We start from the raw sequence: 16,165 nt of genomic DNA, 5'->3' as shown, positions 1-16,165 counted from the left end.
ACGAACGGAGGAAGCATGCTGACATTTTTATTAGAATAGAAAAAACCTGGATTATTGTCTCAAATTATTTGGCTCAAACTTCATAGCTGCGATGGCAGGTACTTCTCAGCCCCGTGACGTTTTCTTTCTCGACATCCCCAGTTCCTGACTGCAGATGATGATGACACAAGAGACTCCCAGTTTCTGCGGTTTTGGATCCTTTGAGGTCGGAGATGACAAGGCACGCACAAGCTGGTGGCTGACTCGCAGGCCGGAAGGCGAGCCTCGGCTACCCGGGGGCGCACACTGAAAACCGGCTTATTTCACCCAGCCCCGCCGCGAGGGGGGCGATGCCAGCCGGGCCGCGGCTGCGCTTTCCGTCCCCGTTACTTGCCGCCCTCCCCACCTGCCCGCCCCCCGCGGCGCGGCGGAGCAGCGGGGCCCGGCGGTGGAGGGGGGGGGCGGCCGCAGGGGGCCGGGCCCGGCGGCGGGGCGGGGCGGGGCCGCCGCTCCCGGTGCCGTCACGAACAGGCGGGCGCCGGCGCGCGTCGGGCGGCCGGAGCCGCTGGGGCTGAGGGGCCGGCGGCTGCCCGGGGCGGTGCCCGGCGAGGCGGGGCTGCGGAGGTAAGCGAGGGGCGCCCGGCGGGCTCCGGGGGCAGCGCCCTGAGGGAGGGGGCCGGCGGGGCTCGGACGGGTGAGGCGGGAGGCGCCGCTGACAGCTCCGGGGCGTTGGTGGGGGGGGGGGGGCAGCCGCCGGCCGCCGCTGAGAGCGCCCCGCCCGCCCAACGGCCGCCCGGTGGCCCGGGCGCGCACCGCCGAGCCCCCATCTTGGGCAGGCCCTGGCACCCGGGCGTTGCTCCGTGTCGCGGCGCTGGTTTCGGCCGGCGTTGTTGTCATCTGCAGCGCGCTGCTGCGTTTGACGGCGTTGTTGGGTTTGTTGTTACGCGTTTGTCTGGTGGTCGGGTTCGTCCTGAGCGTCGGTGGGAGCGTTATGTGAGCCGCGCCGGGCTGCCGGGTATGGATAAGGGCGTATATACAGCTGGGGAAGAGGTGCAAGAGCGAGACATCGGGAAAAAAAAGAAAGGATGATGTTGCTTTTAATTTGTTATTTAAGGGGCTGCTTGAAAGCTCCTGTGTATTCCTGTTTGCAGGTATTTTTACGAGATCAGTGCGTTTCGATATTAACCCGGATGCTTCTTTTGTGGCTTTGTGCCACGGCGTGGGCTTGTGGAACAGCCGGCTGCCAGGCCCTGCGTCCCTGAGAAATGTGTGATTTACTGCATTTGTTGTTGGGTGATAGGTGACCCCAAGGCGAGGTGGTGTGGTCGGGGCCGTAACTAGCTCTACGCCCTCCACACCTGCACGCTGTCGTGCTCAAAGAGCCACGGAAACACTTGCGTGTGCAGGAGGCCCCATCCTGAGGTGGGCTTGTCCGTCCGGGGTTGCTAGCGGGACTTTGCGAAAGCGAGGATCAGAAGGTGCGTTCGTGATCGCTGTCTGGTGACACGTGGTGCACCTGTGCGCTTCGGTGAGCCCCGCTTTTTCAGCAGCGATGCCGTCATTCAGGGTGTGGGAATTGAAGAGCAGAGTTTAGCAAGCCGAGTGCGCTGTGGAAAGTGATAGGATGTTTAAGAACATTTAACCTCCCTTAATTTATTCCAGACCAGCTTTTACGATTCCCTTCCCATGTAGAGAAGCCTTAAAAGGAGACAGTGTGTTTAGTTTGGTGCATATTTCAGATTTTTGCCCATTTATTAAGCTAGATTATGGTTATGAAATACAGTAGAAATGCCTTTGCGGTACTGATGCACCATTTCATGTGGCTTTGTTGGAGCAGTCTAAGAATGAAGTTGTAGCTTTGTCCCAGTGGCATACATTTTCCCCCATGCAATGAGCAAAGTCAATATATGCTGGTCAGAGCGCAGCACGGCCTGCATGTGCTCCGTAGATGGTAGAGGGGCTTTTGCCTGGGCAGTCAAGCACTCTGTGTTGACATTAGCTCTCCATCTGCAGGCCAATATCATTCTGCAGAAGTCTGGTATTGAGCTTGTCTATGTTGTCGCTAGAGAGCTAGCTGGGAAGGTCTTGCTGGGTTACTTTTTAAGGAACAGAAGCAGAGACTCTTCTATGTTTGTATGCCCTCAAACTCTAAAGTAGGGGCGATGAGGTAGCAGAACCCTGTTGTTCTGGAAACAAGATTATTTGTTTCCCTGTGAGGAATTGTTATTTGCTAATGCTTTTTTCAAAAGCTCTTAATTGAAAAACTTACTAAGATTTTTCCTGCTTCTGAAAATTTTAATTCAGTAGGCTACCTTGCTTCTAGGAACTCAGAGAATGCAATATCTTGCCAATTTTTTCACAAGTCTCTGACTCTCAATGCAGATGTTAGGTGGGAGAAAATGCAGAGGGACATAGATATTTTTGGCAAGAGCTTGAAATTCAGTATTCTTAAATTTAGAAGTTCTGGCACTTTCCAAATTTTGAGGTAGATGTGACCTCTTTCATTCACTCTTCCCTGCTGTGAATAAATACTCCCTGCAGTACCAAGTTGTTAGCAAATCATGATTTCAGTACTGTTCTCAAGTATCTGTATCAAGGCTGTATGCATTTTTCTTGATACGTGACAACTTTGCCTGTGATTTAATTTATTTTTAATGAGCTAATTTTAACTTAAACTGTAGTGGGTGGTAGCTTGTAGGGACCTGCAGAGAAACAAAGAACCCTGCCAAAGTGTGGCAAAGGAGCCACGTGATCTTCAGAGGGTGTTTGGCTCCGTTACTGAAGACAGTGATCACACCTCTGCAGAAACTTATTTACTTCTGTCTTGCTTGCTGTCAGCTGAGACAGAAGGCTGTACCCCTACTCGGGTAGTAGAATTTTCAGTCTTAAAGTCTCTTGGAGGTTGGACATGCTCAGCTATCTCTTAGACCTGTTCAAGTCCAGTCTGGTCGCACAAGTGCTGTATTAAATGGAAGAAATTCTCCCTGTGGAGTGAAATGGCTGCTCTGTTTCCTATACATTCTGGGCTCCTTTGTCTCCTTAATCCTTATTGTACTGGAACAAGGAAGGAAAATGAGAAGGCCAAGGATCCCCTTTTGGTTCTTGTTTCCTTGTTAAGCTTTAATTCAGGCCTCTGGCATGTGCCTTGTTACAGCAAATTTTAATTACCTAACTGCCAGTACATAAGATGCACCTTTAGAATATAAGAATACCTCTTGGACTCCCTTTGTAAATTACTTTGTTGGAAAAACTTCCCCATTCCTTGCTTGGATGTGGAGAGCAATTGCCTTGCTTGGAGATGAAGTTTGAAACCTCTACCTGTTGTTCTTGAAGAGAGCTAGGAGATCAAATAACGCAGGCAACATAGCTCAGAGCTCTATCTTATGCACTCTTTGCTTCTGCTTGTCACTTCCCTTCCTGTTTTTTTTCTGACAAACTGAATTTCCTCTCTATTGTTGGATTATCTACCTAAATCTCAAACAGACATCCTTTGCAGAAATGTTGTTGGAAAATGTTGTTGACCTTGGAAGAAGAAAGCTTTGGGAGTGTATCTACTTCATCCGCATCTGTCAGAGAGATAGGCATAGCCTCAAACGTGTTAAAATCACACCTATTACTGCTTAACCGAATATGATAAGCTCTTTACTATAGACGAAGTTGATTCTTCTGGCTTTCAGACAGAAGGAGGATTTTCCCTTTCCTGCTTCACAACCACTTCCCGCTGCCACTGCTCTCCTTCCTTTGCTTCTTACGTTCTGTTCTCCGTAGTGGTCTGCTTACTGGAAGGGAAGTGTTGCCACGGATTGACAGCATGCAAGGCAAAACCAAAGAACAACCAAGGCAGAGCAGGTTGAGGATGAAGCGTGGACCAAGTGAAGTAAGGCAAATAACAGGGGCATTTGTACATTAAGGATGTGACTGAGAGGATGGCGTGTGTCTTGGCTGCACAGGGGAGTGGTAGGGTCATAGGTGGCTTTTGTGGTTTGCATGGCAGGTAGTAAGGGAAGTGTGCGTGAGATAGTGGAAGGCAAACTCCCCAGACTTCCCTGCATTTACTGCTGTATTTTCCCTGTTTCAGAAACTGGGGTTAATAACGTTGCATCAGCCAGCACAGGTGGACATTGTGCTTCTGCTTCGGTCAGCCCGTTGAGCCAGGCGCTTTTCTGTCTCTCACAGAGGAAAGGGAGTTTTCAGCACTGCAGAAATATATTAGCACTTCTTGAAAACGTTTGAAAGCTACAATAAAGCAAGAATGCTATCCCTGGCCATTTATACTTCCACTGAGTGTGAATGTCTTGAATTTATGGTATGTTTAAATAAATAATAAATGTAATAAATAGTAAATAGGGAAATTGAAGTACCAAGGTACAGGACTTGGCTAAAACTATCTTGATGAAATATGAGAGAGTAACATAGTTTTCCCCCTAATCTCCAGGCAAGTTGAGATCTTGTTATTAGGTGAAGGAGGCTTTCTGTGCAGCTTGTAATACATGACCAAGGATTCCTCTGCAACCGAGGTTTGTGAATGTTTGTCTGTATTCACTAAAAGTACTCATTACGTACAACAGTGAGATATCACTAAGACCTTGTCTGAAATCAGCAGGATATTTTGAAGAAGACATTGACATTCTTGAGCTGTTACGTGTAGACCTGGCCCACTCATGAGATTATAACCCCTTCGATGTTCTTATATTTCTCACAAAGGCCTGCATCTTGTTTGTAGCCTACTGCTCTGCCATGCTAACAGAGAAGCCTCTTGTGTGAGAGATGACACTCTCTAAATACAGCTCTGTTCTTCCAGTTTGTTGCAGACAGAACAGATTTTGTGGAGGAGATAACTGAGCAAGGTGAAAGGGAGTAGCATGGGGGAATAGAGTGTGGGTATAGAGGGGAAAAGTGAAGGGAAAAGAGCGGGGAGGGTGAGAGAGTAGATGGCCCATACAGGACAGAGGAGAGAGAGTGATAGAAAAATGCATCCACTGTGGTTTTGATCTGTGTTTCATAGCATTTGCCAGTGGAGCACTTGAAAGATGTAGTTTCTGCAAAAAACCTGGAGGAGTTCTTAGCCTGTCACTCCAGCTGGGATGTGCGTGGGGAAGATGCAAAAGCAGGGGCCAGGCTTTACAGCTGGACTTCCCTGGCAGGCGTGTCCTGAACCTGAGCATATGGGGACCGAGTGGGGCTGTGCCACTCTGAATGAGAACCTGCAGGCAAAGGCCTGGTACAGGGCTCCCATTGTTAGATAAGATACTTTAAAGAAGTTAGGGTCATCTGCTCTCACAAGCATGGCTATTTTCATTCTGATGAAGAAAATAATGTTTTACCACCCATCTAAAGTTTCATAAGAATAATTATTCTTTCCAGTGTATGACTAATTGTAGGAAAATGTATATGTACAGATGTTGCAAATCTTTGGAAACAGCACACCTCTGTTCCTTGGGGCAGCTTATAGCTAAGGTACCCTTAGTGCAGTGTAGCAAACTGTACAGAATTCTACAAATAAAACCGGTGCCTGTGAATGCCTCTGCACATGCCCAGTTCCTTCCTTTTTTTACAAGGCTTAGTCCAGACTAACTGTGCTTGAATAGCTTCTTTACCTGGTGGTAGCCTGCTGTATCACAGTTTTCTGTAACTTCCTTCCAGCCTCAGAAGCGTGTACAAGCAAAATGAACTGTGCTTAGAATGAATTTGATGCCTGGAATTTCTCCTTGGAAAGAGTAGGACAAGTCTCTAGGGCAGAAATTATGGTTAACAGTGGAGGCACAGAGGATACTAGGTTTGCTGAGAACTTGTTCTTCTACTCATTCTCTGTTGTTAAATCTATTGTGTTGGGGAAAGTGCAGTGCTGGGTTTACTGCTAGGGTTAGGCATTGGATCTTTCTATAATTCTGGTTTATGTTTGTTTCAGGCCTTAACCCTTGGCAGTCTGAAGCTTGGATGCAGGCTTTAGAAGAATTTTTCAACAGTTGTCCAGTCTTTGAGAGTTATTTAAGACTTCAGAATTAAATTGCTTTGTATAAGGTGTTTTAAAAATACTTGTTCTTTTAAAAATCCTCTGTTCTTTTTCTACATTTTCACTGTGATGACCAGTGTTAAGGGAATAGTTTTTCATATTTGCTAAGCCTCTAATTTTTCATAGTGCTCTTTCAAAAAACAACTTGTGCTTTTTTTGAATGTTGTTCAGAATAAAGCAATTATTGATAGACTAAAGTTTTTTTTCTTTTCTTTTTTTTTCCCTTTACCCACCTGGATTTCTCTGTGCATCTTGCTGCATTTTGTCTTGCCACTAACAGTTCTTTTGATCCTGTAGCTACTTTTTACATTCACTAGGCTGGAAATTACTACCTCCCACAGCAGGGCAGGTGGAACGAAATGTGTGCCTGCGCTTCAGCAACTTCAGTCCAAAGTTCAGCGGCTTAATTTAAACTGTTGGTTTGACATTTCTGAAGAGTGTTCACTAGATCTGGTCCATTGACTTTGCTTGGGAGGCAGTAAACTTGAACAGCAGCGTGGCAGTATCTTCAGTCACCACAGCTACTCACCGAGCTTTGTATGCCATTTTTCTGATCTATTTTTACCATAAAGTGGTAAGTATTAGTGCATTGTTAATTCTGATAGCAGTTCTGTGAATATCAGAATTTATTGAACATTACAGCATTTGTTTAAAAAAAGGTGTTTGCATATTGTCTTGTGGAAGATGCTACATATAGAATGTAAAATCTGGAACAACTCTTCCTGTCCAGGTCCAGAAGTCTGTAGAGCATTTCTCAGGTGCTTTGTGAGTATAGACATTATCTGCACAAGAGAATTATATCGTGGGTATCTTATCCCTTCCAGTTTTTATGGGTCACTTTTTTAAGTTCAAAATTGTACCGTTATCACACAGGCAGATATAGCAACAATTAGTATCAGACCAGTAGATAATAATAGCAGTAGAAACGTCATGTATGTCTGGTCATGTTTAAAAGTTGGTGTCACAGCTGGAAGCTAGGAGGTAGGATCGTGTGACACTTAACTCCCTCTGTATCTGTGAATTTGCTCTGCTGTCCAGTCGCATACTTCTAGAAACATGGATGAACATGGTCCTTGAAGTCTTCTAGTGATTATAACTTTTGCTCCCAAAGTGTGGGTGGACCATCTGTCGTCATTTCTAGGATTGGGGAGAGTGTTTGGCACTGTTGGTTCCATGCTGAATGGAAGGCAATGCTGCCCCTTACAAACAAGACAGCTATAATCATGAAGACAACATTTTAAACCACAAAAGACCTACACTGCTTACAAAATAGCTGTCTTAAAAGAGCAATCCATGTAACCACAGTTTGGCCTCATGGATTCCAGTTATGCTGAATCTTTAGTTAGATGATCTACTTTCCTGTGTTGTAATTAATGCACAGGAAGGGCCTAATCTCTGGGGATGAACTGTGCAGTAAAGGACGTTGGTGAGTGTAACAGCTCTGTTTGTTGCAGAAAGTTGTACAGCAATCAGAGCAGGGGATTGAGAGGAGAACAAGATTGTTTTCTAGTTGAGAACTGCATTCTTCTTAGAGGCCTGTGATGCAACCCTACCACTCCCCACAGTTCCTGTGTGGTGCAAAGCAAGTCTTTACAAATTTTCTTTTTGCCATTGGTCAGTCCAATATTTCTCCATTTTTGGGTGCATGATTTGAGATCTATTTTCAGTTTTACAGAACTGCTAAGCCCTCCCAGCTATTTCTGCATATATTGTGTAAAAGAATGTATACTTCCAAAGTTGAATCATGGATGTCTCAAGTTGGTCAGCCCAAGCTAGATGATACTTTGTTCTTTCTGCAGAAGGCTGCTTCTCCCTTGAAGTCTGTGTCCAGTATCTCTCCTGTTCCCACAGCTAGTTCCCAGCCTCCTTGTGCCAGGTTAGGCTGCCCTCCTTGGTTTTCTTCCTTAGGCTACTTGTCCAGTCTCTTTGGTCTGCCCATACATGTCTGCTCCCCAGCTCTTTACTGCAATGATTCCTCCCAGCCAAGTAACTGCTGACCTTATTTCTACCCCCAGACCTCAGTCCTGGTCTTCTGACACCTTAATTTTTTAAAGCCAATTTTGCCAGTATTGCTCTTCAGATCTATTACCTCTACTCCTTTGATTTGGCCATTTTTTTTCCCCCATGCTTTTGAATTTGTTATTTCTTTCTTATTCCTGAAGACTTGTCCTACAGATACAGGTTCTGTTGGTCCAGTTCAATGTTCAGCAAAACTGATGTTGAATGAGTATTAAAAGAAACTGTTTTCCAAACCCCTTGGGCTGGAGCAGTGAGTCTGCCTGTAGGGCAGTGCATGTACAGGTAGGTCACCTGTGACAATCAAGACTACTCAGTTTTTTGGCACTTTTGGAGAATTTAGTTGTGAGTGAATGTCTACTGGATCTGTGTTTACTGTGACTTTTTAAAGGATTAGGATAAAAAGGAAAGACTACCAGTTTTTGTTGTTTTTAAATTTATGCAAAACAATTTTCCTTTAGCTCTTATTCTTGGCAGTAGCTGAACTGTTTTAGCTGAAACTAATGATTATTCTTTAAAAATCAGTCTGAGGCAAACACTCAGCGTGAAAAATTTCTTGGCACACACTTTGGGAAAATGTATGCAACTGAAAACAACAGTCTTCTGAGAAGTAGTGTTGAGCAGCCTTAGTTACAGGTGGTGATGCTACTGGGTCCCACCTTCTGATTGCTCCTGTCTTGCTAAAGGATTAGAAAGTGCTTTGCAAACTGTTCATTCTCTTCATGTGAACCTGTGTATCTCAGCTATTGTTCAGTGACACAACAGCATAATGTTTGGCATGCAGTGGCATATAAGAGATTTTGAAAATAATGTGTGACTAGTCATGGCATGTAAATGACTTGTCCATTAGAAAATGGGGGAAATCTTGTTCAGCAGGTAACTGATTTCAGTGTAAACAGAGACTTTCCTGCTTTCCCCTTTTGGTAAGAATGGTGGAAATGTTGAAGTGCATCTTTGCTATGATGTATACCAAAACTCTTTCTCTCCCCAGGCAATGTACCTTTCCCGAACAACTGTGAGGAAGCATTTTTTTGAGCACTAACTCAAAATGTATGGGTGCCACCATCTAGGTTGTCTGCATTACATAGGTTTTTTTTCATCAAGTAGTAGACAGACTTCATCTTACCAAGTTTATAAGACTTGAGAAAACTACATGTGCTCTGATTGAATCTTTTCTACAATATGTTTCTTCTGGCAAGAACAGATTACCCAAGAATAGTTATTTTTTCCTGTTAGTTTGACCCAATCTATATTTTAGTAAAATTACCCGTTCTAGGAAGAATCAGTAAGAACTGTATTTCTGCTAGAAGTGCTAATGGCTACGGTAGCAGTGCCTGAGACACAGGCTTCCAACATGAGCTGTAGGTTTACTGCTTCACTTGAGCTAGAGATGGATATGGAACGAGCCTTGTTAATTCTATATCAGGTTCTCACGTAGTGCTCTATCTTTGTGATTTCTGCGTCATGGTATCTGAAATGTTCTGTACTTAATATATTAATGGTAGGTTACAGTTCTGTGTTCCCAAGAGGCTTTCCAGCTGGGAGCAAGCAATCTGTTATGACCAGAAGGTTATATACTCTATAAAAAGGAAGCACAGCAAAATACAGTCATTGGAGAAATCTATGTGAAAGCTCCTATAGTGAGTGAATCTGCAGTCGGTTTTGGTGTTGTGTGCTCTATTCAATTTTGAGAACGTTTCAGATTAAATATCTAATTAATATATTGAATGAACATGCCTTCATAAAATATTCAGCAGTTCTGTTGTACAGCATAAGTAGCCCAGTTACAGTAGAGCGATAAGTGTCTCCAGGTGCTGTCAGAAACTGGGAACTTCAGCACCCTGCAGGCCTGGATGTGAACTGAGCAATTGTATTAAAATCTCATAGGTAAAATGAGCATGCTGCTAAAAACGGACTGGTGAGATGTAAATAAATCCATTAGAAGTCATCACAGGCTCACTGCTGGCTCTTTGTGTACTGTGCTGCTTTTCAGTGGGTGCATAACGCCTGTTACTTCTCAGCAGGATAATATTGCTCTGGGAGAAGAGATGCTGGTGGAGTGGAGGCTTCTGCACTGCTGTGTAGAAGCAGCTCAGCAATTGGACTAGCTGCTAAGCACAGGGAGACTTTGAGAGCTGCTCTGAAAACACTGCTTCTAGTCCTAGCAAAAAGCAGGTACGTGGGGAGACAATTAGTGGGGAACGAATTGTGAGGATCAGTGTTTTTCTAGTGAGATTTCCCTTCTTAGGAAGAGCAGTGAAAACTTCTAATGTTTTGTTATGTAACTGTCATGTCTCACATAGATGTTTCAGGGGCTAAAGACCTGGCATAGGAATAGAAATTCTTCATTTCTCTGGTTCTCTTATCACAGAATCACAGAATCATTCAGGTTGGAAAAGACCCTTGGGATCGAGTCCAACCATCAGCCCTACTCTACGAAGTTCTCCCCTACACCATATCCCCCAGCATCTCATCTAAACGACCCTTAAACACATCCAGGGATGGTGACTCCACCACCTCCCTGGGCAGCCTATTCCACTGTCTGACCACTCTTTCTGTGAAAAATTTTTTCCACCTTCTTGTCCTGTTGTCCCTCTGGTTTCCCTTACCTCAGTTAGCTCAGGGTACTGCAGCTTGGAAAGCGACATGTTCTTACACTTGGCACAGTGGAGTGCTGTTGTATTACTGTCTTGCTGTAGCAGTCTGGGGTTGCTTTGAACGTCTTCTGTCTAGCTTTGGAGTGTTAAAATCCTCAGAACGTGTTTGCTCCTGGGGTTATCTGCTGCAAACAACATAGACCCCTTCACTGACATGTGTATATGAGCAGGATAGTTCACCCCAGGAGTTATCATTGGAACCTGTCTTCCCTTCCACACCACATCTGACAGGTAGGGGCAGGAGAGAGACACACTAGTAACAGTAGTTCTTGTGCAAGGGTGCTCCTGAGAGCTTTCAGTCTGAGGGTGGAAATTTATTTTGTTGTAAGTGCACCTTTTTCCCCCTCCCATTTCCTACTTCCTACTCTAGAAATTTGCATTTGGGACAGGCACCTGGTGAGCTTTACAGGTGAGGTTGATGGGAGGGCAAGGGAAACAGTTTTTTAAAACTGGTTGTGAGAATCCAGTGAAAGGTTCTTTTAGGAGAAGCTGTGGTGGTCATGTCTAAAGTAAAATAAGGTCATGAGTAATTCTTTCTTGAGCAAACAAGGTTGTGAGGCCTAACTTTTACATGCAGCAGTTAAAAAAGGGTATCAGGGAATGTATGTGGCAGTAGCATTATCAACCTTAGACATTCAGAAATCACAGGAGGCCCTCAAAATTGTGAGGGTTGTTGAAGTAATCCTTGCCACAGAGTTCATATTTGTCTCCCAGCTTTGGGAGCTTTTAGGTAGCTCCCAGTCTTGATTGATGGTCCCCATTCAATAATGCTGAGTAAAATAGCATGCTGTGTGGTCACCTCATATTCCACTGTTCCTGAAAACCCTCACATCTTTAAATTTTTTGTGCCTGTGTATGGTACTGAAGAGCTAACATGCGTCCTGCCCTCTTTGTGAATTAACTTGTAAGGCATGTTTGCAAGATCTATTCTGATACTGGTAAGGTGAAAGGTTTTGTCTTTCCTATGTGTAATACATACTTTAGGGACCCGAGAGTTTCAGGAAGAGGCTGAGTGTTGTGAGACTTGGGTAAAATAGAAGGAACAGTGATTCCTGAGGGAATAATTGTTGGAGGTTCTACAAAATCTCTGTATTTCTGGGATTCTCTGAGGCCCTTCACAGTGGTTATGAGGATGGGCACTTTTATATGGGCTTCTAAGTAGGTCTGGATTTGTGTAATTGTATATGGTTCATCGGCTTAGGGATTCAGAGGCAAAAGTATGCACAGGATGACAGTTTGCTCTCGACATCAGTATCTATTGCATCTACCTGGAATTTTTAGGAAGTGAAGAACCAGTGAAATGCAGACAAGTCCATTTTGTGGTATTTCTGCAACAGAGCAGTATCAGGAGCTACATGGTCTCTGAACTAGAGGTTTTGAGCCAGATGTTTAATGGGAAGCATTTAATTTCAGGCTGCTCCTGTAGCCAGTACCGTAACCCTCCCTGTCATGAGGATTGCCCTCCCAGAAGCATTCTGAGGTTCCGAGAGCACAGTGTACCCCAGTAATTTCCATCTGGGACCTGCTACTGAGATTTATAAATTAGGGTTTGTGAACAGTTGGTCTAATTTAAACTGTGACGTCTAAAGATTAGAGGAGGCAAGAAGTGGTAAAAATCCATCTATATTCTTGCCCTTTTTTTGATTTATTGTTCAGCAGCTAGGTTGGAGAGCCCATGAAGACATATGCCTCTAGGAAGAGTAATGTTGTGTGGCTCTGGAAGGAGGAGAGCTTCGGTTCACTGAAAAAGTGTCAAGAGCTTAGGGAATAAAAAAGAAAATATAAGTGTTAGTTCTATAAGTAGAAGGAAATGGGGATTTTTTTTTTTGATGGTCCCTTTTTCCTCATTGCTGCAGTTATACTTGCAGATTAGGATTAGACTAGAATTGAGACCATTTGAAGCAGTGAAGCCGTGAAGGTGGCAAGATATACCTGAACAGTAAGGGTACCTGCAAAGCACAAGTTGAGCAGCATGGTCTGTGGAAGTTTGACAGGAATAGGAAAAGGCATACGTATGAGTTCTAGGCAAAGAGACTTTAAATGACCTTGACATTAGTTTGTGGAGAAGATAGGGAAAATATGATTTATCTGTCATTATTTTTATGATGTATTTGGTGGGAAAGAGATAATGAAAGACCCTCTAGAATTATGATTGAAGATCATGAGAGCATAACTTAGAGAACTGCAAGAAGCAAGACTTGAAAAAGAAAAAATTAAAAAAAAAAAAACAAGGAAGGGGAACTATGAACTGTGAGGGAACTTTGGTACTACTGAATTAACAGAATTAGCAGTCAGAAAGTGAAAGCACCCAAAGTCTAAAAAACGGGAGATTTGCATTTCTCAGAAAGAAAATGAAAGGAGAAGCAGCCGTCTGCACAATGAATTTTCAAAATACTGAACTAGTGCTTGAAAGGTATACCTTCAAGGCACTGTGTGAGTTAGAAGGTCCAGTACAGAGGCTGTGTAGATTCAGAATCAGCCTCCTAAAGCATAACAGGAAAGAAGAAGACCCAAAAGTGAATCATAAGGTTCTCATGGTGACTACTACAGATACCTAAATCAAAGAAAACTATTAATTGCAGTTGTTGCATATAGAAATAATATTTCAGTTTGAATGGTTATCCTAAAATACTCTGTCTCAGGTGCTTTGATTTTAGTGGTGATGATTACTAATGTAAAAACTTCTGTAATGGTTACCCTGTAGGTAGAAAGAAATATGCAAATGTAGTTAATTTCCAGAGAGGAAGAAAGATGACTTAAAAGTAAACCCACTGTTGTTCAATTGACTATGTCTTCAACAAGCTATTGACACCAAGGAAATGGCTTGTTATCGTATCGTTGGTCATCTGCAGTTGTGATCTTATCTTTCCCATTTCCATCAGCTCCAAGATACACACCAATTTCTTCTCTCTTGTCCCAAATGAACAGCTTTTTACTTCTGACTGGACAATTGGTTAGGATATTTTTTAAGGTGAGACTCTTGTGGCTGTTGTATGTTGAAGCTGGAACTTTGATGCATTACTAAAATGTTGGCTTGTAGTCCTTTCTGTCAGGTAGCTCTGAGTACTGTGGCATATTGGATGTAATGGATTTTTTGTTTTCTACTGAACCAGAATTAGGAGGGTAACATCCCACGAGTGAGAAACAGCTCTGTCCTCCTCCAGACTAAACAGCATGAGAGTTGGTTGTGGTCAGAAGAACTGCCTCTGCCTCTGAAAGCTTCTTCCTGTCCCTGTAAGCCTTCCCAGGCTGTCGAATGACAGTCAGCCCCCTTGCCCATCCGGTCACCTGCCTCCCTGTTTACTTTTGAACAGCTGTTGCAACCCTTTACAAGGTGAGTGCGTGTGTCTTGAGGAAGGGTTTGGTTAATAGTGTTTAAATGCTTTGTGCAGGTGGGTTACTGTAGGGAAAAGATTTTTTTTGTTTGTTTTTTTTAGCAGAGATACTTTGTAATAGAGTCTTGCATTTGTCTGAGTTACTGTTTGCATAGGGGAATGAGATGATATAATGATGCAGGATATATTTGTGCTTTCCTGTTGTGGTACTTGTGGTTGGAAGTAATATGGGTGTGGACCTGGTTTTCTCCTAAATGACATATTGCATAGGTCAGAGAGCAGTCACTGTGGGTAAGGTAGGGGGAAGGTAGCTGAAGGTTGAAAAAGAAGATAAAGCTACATGTTTCCTTTTTATGGCTGGATAGGTTTGTTTTGTTGTTTTTTTGCATGGTTTTGGGCATTCATTTGCATATTCTTAAATAACATCTAGTGAGATTTCTGTGAGAAAAAGAGACTTCGCCTGTATGTGTATATAGCATGTGCCCATATTTATCAAAATACCCGAACAGTTCATAACTCTTCTGTTCTTCTGGCAGCCCAGTTAAAGCCATTTTCCGTGTTGCCTTGCAGACATGTGTCCTGCTCTTGTCCCTCTGATTTTACACTAAGAAACTCTGCCATATGGTGTTCAGACCGATTCTGGTTCAGTGTGCTTCGGATGCTCAAAGTAGTCCTTTCCCAGAGACCTCCTCTTCTGTTTCATTCACATTTGAAAGTGATATTTTGGTACTGATACACATGTATGACATTGTATTTATTGGATAATTAATTCCTCTGCGACATTCAGTGTTTGGTGCTAGCAGGGGTGGAAACGAGGGCAGGGTTTAGACCCAAGAAGAGGAGTGTCCCTGGCAGTGATGGCCAGTGTGGAAATCCTTGAAATGACACATATGACAAGCGAAGTTTGTAAGATGAGTAGAAAGGGAGTGGTCTCCTCTGGCGAACAGGAGGGGTATGAAGCTGGAGTGGGAGGTATGTGATGTCCCCATAAAGATGATTTTTACTGGAAAATGGCGGGGAGATGATGATCAGAGGGACATGCAACACATCGAAAGGCTTTGGAAATGTGATACTGTCATTTGCTTGCACTGTCAGGCTGACTGGCCTACTTTTTCTCTGAAAAGGATTTGCTAACAACTGTGTGAAAACCCTCCAAATGAAGGCATAGCCTCACAGAGCAGCAGTCCCTACCTGTCGGAGCTGGAGTTTCTGTCTTCCATCTGCTTGAATCTGAAATGTGTTGCTGGCAGCAGTCCAACCTCCAGGCTTTAACTGGATTTCCATATTCAGAGCACTGGATGTTGGCTTTCAGATGGAAGTGGAGACAAGTTCTCTAGTAAAGAGTCACAGAAAATCTGCTGCTGTCCTCACCTTCACTTTGCTGATACCACAGCTTTTAATATTGTACTCTTAATTAACTTTATACCCCACTTCCATATCTTGGTGCCAGAAGAATGCTTGAAGCCATGTGGGTTTACTCCTGTCCTTGGAGTACTGATTTCAGGCAAAGTTGAAAGGAAAGAAGAAGTGTGTAAGAGAAACATTGTTGCAGTTTGATAACACATTTAAATAATTATTGTTTTAAGGTGCAGTGTAGCAAAATCAGTTGTCTATATTTTTAACAGAAGTCTTGGGTTTTAATTTGTTGTTAATATAAAAATATTTTGGTTTTATAAAATGTGTATGCAGCACTTGAGACAGCATTGCACAGAGTGTCTTTCTTTAATGCTGGAGTTTTAGCCTCTCTGGAGCGGGGTATTTGCTTAATCGTACTCTGTTGGATCTTATCTTCTTTTCCCACCCATCTTTTTCACCCATAGTTAAAATGGCTGACTGAATATATGTTCTTTGGACGCATCAGCATGAAATTTTGCAGATGGCCACCAGTCTTAATACATGTGAAGCTGTGATCACAGTTTTCTAAACAGTGCCAGAGATGCTGAATTACGTTTGCAGTATTGCCAAATCTCTTTAATCAGTCTTGACCGAAAAAATGATGGCATAAATCCCAGATTACTAATGGTGCTTCAGTGAGTCATTAGCAGTGTTTGTCTAGATCTGATTGTAAAAGATACTTTTTACAGACACAAATGGGCCAGTGCAGGGCAAAGGGGGAACTGCTGTGGTATAGCTTAGGTAGAGCCGTTTTTAGGTTCTTGGGCATG

At 43.5% G+C, this 16,165-nt stretch overlaps 1 protein-coding gene across 3 annotated transcripts in view; it reads left to right on the top strand.

The window, feature by feature from the left end:
* The first annotated feature begins 491 nt into the window (after positions 1 to 491).
* INPP4A (inositol polyphosphate-4-phosphatase type I A) overlaps positions 492 to 16,165 on the top strand; it is a 134,172-nt gene continuing 118,498 nt past the window's right edge. For 2 of the 3 annotated variants that reach the window (XM_074859013.1, XM_074859016.1), the window contains exon 1: positions 492 to 603. The gene's annotated coding sequence lies outside the window, so the exon portion shown is untranslated. Of the gene's footprint in view, positions 604 to 13,778; positions 14,000 to 16,165 lie in introns of those variants that run through there. The other variant, XM_074859014.1, reaches the window with a different exon arrangement.

The sequence above is a fragment of the Strix uralensis genome, chromosome 2 (genome assembly GCF_047716275.1).
Source record: "Strix uralensis isolate ZFMK-TIS-50842 chromosome 2, bStrUra1, whole genome shotgun sequence".
NCBI lineage: Eukaryota > Metazoa > Chordata > Aves > Strigiformes > Strigidae > Strix > Strix uralensis.
The sequence above is the reverse complement of the archived record's forward strand: the minus strand, read 5'-3'. Positions and strand labels throughout refer to the sequence as shown.